General features: G+C 34.3%; 1 long non-coding RNA gene across 1 annotated transcript; it reads right to left on the bottom strand.

Annotated features, from left to right (window-relative positions):
• Positions 1-462: 462 nt before the first annotated feature.
• On the bottom strand, positions 463-3,969 carry LOC131065725 (uncharacterized). The gene is made up of 2 exons (XR_009111464.2): positions 3,724-3,969; positions 463-860 (listed from the first exon to the last, which is right to left on the bottom strand). It is a non-coding gene; the product is annotated as an uncharacterized LOC131065725 (long non-coding RNA).
• Between the last annotated feature and the right edge of the window lie 2,158 nt (positions 3,970-6,127).

Here is a 6,127-nt window from a genome sequence, read left to right as displayed (position 1 = left end):
ACCCAGGGACGTATTACTTGAAATGGGTCTGCACTATATATGCACTAAGTTCTTGTGATAGCTACCCTGCATTACTGCAGCAACTAAAATCTATGCGGGAAAAGTAAGCAAGAATAAAAACAACTGAATGGCTACAAGAAAACTCTGCATTAACATAAATCTTACTCAATAAATACTAACTAAGCCCAAAACTGTCAAATAGAAATTACTCTTTTTGCTTTGGTTGCAGGAACAATCAATGGATTTGTTTCCAATGGTTGCGGGAACAATCAATGTACGAACATCTACTGCAGCGAAAGAAGAAAACTAAATTTAACAAAGGTACAGTAACACTCACCAAGTGGGCCCCCTTGGATGAGTGCTTCCAAAATAACTCTAAGTGCTCAGAATAACATAACTTTATTCATTGTTTCTCAAAAGTCAATACATTATTCAGAATGAAAAGAAACTCAATATTCAGAATGAAAAGAAACTCAAAACACTCTGCAATTTTATTTCTAAATCTTCTGCTCTTTTTCCCTCTTCTTTTCTTCTTACCTATAAAAGAGATGGAGACACTTATTTAAAAGAAAACAACAACTTCCTACAATTAAGATCACGCCGATGAAAAGAGGCGAATAACATTCATGAAGGAAAACAGTCAAAGTTAAGCCACTAGAAATGTGGATCTAAACCAAACCACAACCAAAACATAATGTGGTGGTATTACAAGATTGATGCCCACTAGAGTCAAACATAAATGAGTTTTGTGCGCCTACTCCTCTTCTGTCGTTCCTTAAGCTCATTATCCTCTTCGCTGATTTGAACTTTTAGTTGCCTCCTTGAATATCTCAAACCGCCATCGGGCATCTCATTTATTCCTGCAATTGAAAAGAGAGAACATACAAGCATATACATATCTATTTTAATTAATCAAAACATATATTAATTTCACACATGATATCGCCTATGACAATCTGTATGGCAACAGGAATAAATCACATGGCTGCAAGAATAAACTACAAAGACAAAACACGATTTAATGGGTTCAGTTAACATCTAAAATGCATATTGTCAAACTTTAACATATCATTACCATCAAATCATATAAATCAAAAGATGACAAAACTTATGAGTTTTAGGAATAAAAGGAGCTAATATCTCAGGTCATCAATCAGGAGGGAAAAGAATCAATGCATCATCATTGAAGAGTCCAATCAGATTATAATGGAGAATTAAAGGGATATGTATACCTCACATGAAACCTTTTGTTTCAATCAAATCAACAATTGAAAATGAATCATTTTATGTTTGTGTCATAGTGGGTTGTGTAGTAAGCTGAAGAAAGTTTAGTGAACCCATAACTGAAAGTTTTCTAGACTTTCCTAAGCTTACTATATAAAACCATTTATGAGAGACTCCAAATTGCATCTTATATTGTGATCACCCAAGTGATGGGACCAAGACTGTAGTTGAAATAGTGTTCCTAACCAGAGAGAACAACTTTAGTATTTGTGCCAATAACAATAAAATATCAGAAATACAATATCAGAAATACGATAATCACAGAGGACAGTGACCTGTTTGAAATGCAAGTTTGGATCTGACCTGTTTGAAATGCAAGTTTGGATCTTAACAGTGATAGTAGCCTCAAGTATCAAGCAAACAATGAGCAAGGTGTCTCAAAGCTAGCAGCATCTCATGTGAACAAGTTTACAGTTCAATATAAGGAAACCATAGTCCATAAGAATCAAAAGTTGTAAGGAAGTCACAATAAGTTACAGTGATCTAAAGATATCATTTGACAACCATCATAAAGTCCTTACTACTATGACAAAATAGATATGAGAATACAATCACAGTTTGAGGATAACCATGTATTGCAGCATTTCAAAATACACAGAGATCTCTCATAACATCTACAACAAGGTTATTTCTAGATTAAGGACATAAGGTAGGGTTTAAAGACTATTTGCAAAGACAAGGAATCTCAGTGTACGAAATGATAGTCTCATACCATGGAGCTATACATAAAAATCAAAGCAGTATTGATCAGTTCTAGATCATACAGACTTAATGCTTGCACAGTGACATTCAGGGAAGTCATTGTCAATGGTCATATAATGTAGTACCTGAATGCATCAATGAAAAGAGAACTGAAAGGCCTATACAGAGATACCAACAAACTTGAGGATGATGCTTCCATATATCAAAATTGGGCTATAGGAATTAAGGACAACATACAAAGTGTACCTTCATAAGGCAGGTTTATGGTAGGATTAAACCCTGAGCTACCCAAGCACAGTCAATCATGAGCACTCACGGAGACTAGAGTAGCTTTGATCAATATACAATGGTGAACAAGCAAGAAACATATGGTCATGAGCAACATTGTAATATGATACAGTCAAGGTGTGAAGATCAGAACATAAACTCAATAATCTCAGTCATGATTGATAAAGAATATGCAGTCATCAAAGTCAAAGTATCATGCAATCAATGAATAAACAGTGATAAGGTTTGGATAGTGATCAATCATAAATAGAACAAAGAATCATAAAGCCCAAAACTATCAATGATCAGCCTAACAAAGCATTATTCATTAGTTCATCTTCAAGAAATATAGCGTCTTATGACTCTCAGAGTTTGAGGAACTCAAAGATAATACTCTTAGTCCAATACACCACCAATGACTCAACATACATCCATTAAGGATAGTGTACTCGGGAGAATAAGGCCATCGAGCACAAATTATAGTAAATTATTTTACTGTCATAGCGAATGAACTGTAGTCCTAATAGGCATAAAATGTCAGAGGTGATAATCATGAACTTGTAGTCGGGAAGGTGGTTTTTTTTTTACAATCCAATTAAAGGCACAAGAGTGAACAAATGATAATGAGAATTGAGAAGAAGCTCCATGCAGTTTGAAGCCAGAAAATGGTCAGGTAATTGTTCGATGACACTGTTTCAACCAAATACCCCTCCTCATAGAACAATATACCTTCATGAAAGTCATGTCATTCTGTGATAGAAGTTCAAGAAATAGCAGTAAGAGAGAAATTAGTGTTGCCTTTATGGAAGAGTTATTAGAATAGTAATAGTCCCTAGTCTTGAACACAGAATCAAGAGCCTTAACCACAAGCAATTGGAGAGAAAATATGTGATGGAGCATTTTGTAGATAGAAAGTAAAGTCAGCTTTATACTCAGGAAGGAAGATTACACAGTCACCCATTTGGATACTTGAGAGAAGTTGTGGTTTGTTTCAAAGCACTATATTGAAAAATAGTGAAACAGTGAATGCATCTTGAATCACAAAACAAACATGCTCAGCTATGGGTTTGTTTGTTCTTCACAGAGATAGACATTCACTTACAACTTCAAGCAATAAAGGTAAATATACAGGAGAAAAGACAAGAAAATAAAAAGGGAGTGTCCTATCCAGAACCATAATAGCAGCCATTACAATGATCTGTCAAAATCATCGTATGAAGTCTCAGCCATGAAATACACAACAGTTGAATACTCATGGAATCCACAGAGAATAGCAATATTAGCATAAAGAGAGTAAAGATCTAAGTCTAAAAGAGCTTTCCTTGCAATTTCCCACAGAGATTCTCAACAAATCTTCAAGGCCTAGGGTTTTCCCAGTGGCGGCAGAGAGGAAGGAGGAAGCAAATAAATGAAACAACAACACACATAATCACCATGTATATGACACAGATTAGCACAAGAAGCCATTACCTACGTTGGAGGCCATTTTGAAGAGTTTCTAGGTTGAAAATCCAGTGTAACAAAGAAACCCTAGTTTTAGCATGGCGGCCCCCCTTTCTTCTAGAAGTTTCCAGTAAATTCGAAGAAAGAATAAGAATGAAATAAAAGATGGGTTATTTTTTCAGCTTTGTCTCTTTTTTTTCAGGGTTTGTAAAACCCTACGAACCCGTGAGAGGAAAGGCATCTTTATTGTTGCCTTTATTTTATCTTGAAAAAATAATTATCCTCCATGTATGTTGTGGCATTATTTTTATGCCTAGTAGATATTTGAGGTGTTTTAACACTCTTCTAGGACTTAGCCTTAGGGTTTCACGTATATCTTTTTTTTGCATTATAAGAAGATTGTAAATCATTTATTTAGGTGATATTTTTAAATCACTCTAAATTAAATGATATTTTGAAATGCAAAATAAGGGTTCGAAGTGTTTTTCATACAAATGTGGACAAGTGTGGAAAATAAGTCAAAGTTGAGGCTTAGTCACTTTAAAATTTTAGCATGAGTCTAGGTGATAACTCAAGTGCTTTGGAGATGTGGAATCTTTTTTTGCCAAGTGGTGAGGTTTTGAGTTGATTAAGGAGTTTTCAAATTTGTGAAAACATTGAAATGTAGTGGTGGCATTTTTGTTTTGCCACATGACTTAGAGTTATTTTGAACTTTGAGTTAACTTGATGACTCATTTGAGTCTTTTTAGGGATTCTTTGAGTTATTTTAAGTTGTCACTAGGAGTTTTCATGTGACAAGTCTTTCACACTTGTTGGAGACCATTTTTGGAGCTGTTGAGGACCTCTTTTGGGGGGATTTTGTTCACATCTGCCCAACATTTTTCAAAATGCAGTCTTATTATCATGGGAGTTGTCTTGAGTTGAGTGAGATGTATTCTCCTTTTTTGTACATTTTGCAGGAGGGGGATCAGGATTTTTGGGAGCCTGTGTGATGTGACATATTCTATCCTACACATTGTGTTTGTGATATTTTTGGTATCTCTTTGAGAGTCTTATTTTTGGATGCCTTTGGAGCATAATATAATTAGACTTTGGATCTACCTTGAGGCTTGTATCTTGTGTTCAATTTGGTGATTGATGTTATATTTTTTTGTGTTTCATTTCAGGAACCTTGAGGTTATGTCTCATTTCTGCATCTTATTCAAGTTAGTGTTTACTTTGCATAGGTCATAAGTTGTGTAAGAGATTGGAAATTTTTCAATTGTGATTAGGTCCTTTTGATTTTGCTTCATCAAAACCTTCTTGTGAAACACTGATATGCATGGTTATTCCTTCAAGATCGTATTTTGCAACTTGATGTTTTGGCTCCATTGTGCATGAAAAGAATAGGATTATCTGTTTAGTTTGGTGCATCACCTTTTTTTTTTCTTTTAAGTCTTTTCTTTTAAGAGTTATCGTTCTTCCCTTTTCCTTTCAAGGTTAAAGTTATATTAATTGTAGGTGAAGTATTCAAGCAGGAACCGACCTATCCAGAGGTTCAACCAAGTCATAGGTCAGCCACAACCTTTGGTTGTTCCCATGTTACCTCAAAAGGTGTTAGGTTTTCAGAAATTTAACAAGGGTGCACTTTCGAGATCTAACACTTATTTTATAGCATTGCTTTGCTGCTCCATTAATAACCAGGGAAGGGCACTTATATTAATTTGGTCTCCATCGCTATTTAATTGAATGGCATTTTTCATTGCATGATTGGCTTTCTGAATGTTACTACAAAGTTTAACAATTTTTTCTTTGTCATGCCTTCCATTAAATATTTTCCATAATGTTTCTATTATATTCTTTCCAATATGCATTTTATCAAACAAATGCACAATTTGTGGCTGCTCATAGTAGGGCAACCTACTAAATTGTCGAGGATAAATTTTTAGTCCATGTGGAAGTTGACCACTAATGCCTTGACGACCTTCATCAAGTATAAAAGTTAAACAAACTAACAATGATAATCATTGTATATTACAACATGAGTAAACAAAACACAATATAAAAAATAAATTCCAAACATATCATATATGATAGGTAAACAATTTGATCTGATGTACCTTGATGATTAATTCTAATATATTCTAAAGTCCATAGGTGAGGTGTCATTCTTTGTGGTTTTGATGTAGTCTCTTCTTTCCCATTGAAAAGATGTTTTTTAGTAGTTCGATATTTACGATTTCATCTGGAGGAAGTGCCTATACTCATCAAACACCTGCTTTCCTAAACTTGTTGAATGATGAGATTTCATCTTTGGACCACAAACTGGACATGCAAATTTTTCCTTTGTTTGAAGACCTACAAGATCATATATAATTGGATTAAATATGTCATTTTTTAAAATTTTATATAATAGCTACTATAAAATTAATTGTCTTTAAAGTGCAGTCGA

This window comes from Cryptomeria japonica, chromosome 7 (genome assembly GCF_030272615.1).
Source record: "Cryptomeria japonica chromosome 7, Sugi_1.0, whole genome shotgun sequence".
In the NCBI taxonomy this organism is placed as follows: domain Eukaryota; kingdom Viridiplantae; phylum Streptophyta; class Pinopsida; order Cupressales; family Cupressaceae; genus Cryptomeria; species Cryptomeria japonica.
This window is presented reverse-complemented; position numbering and strand designations above follow the sequence as displayed.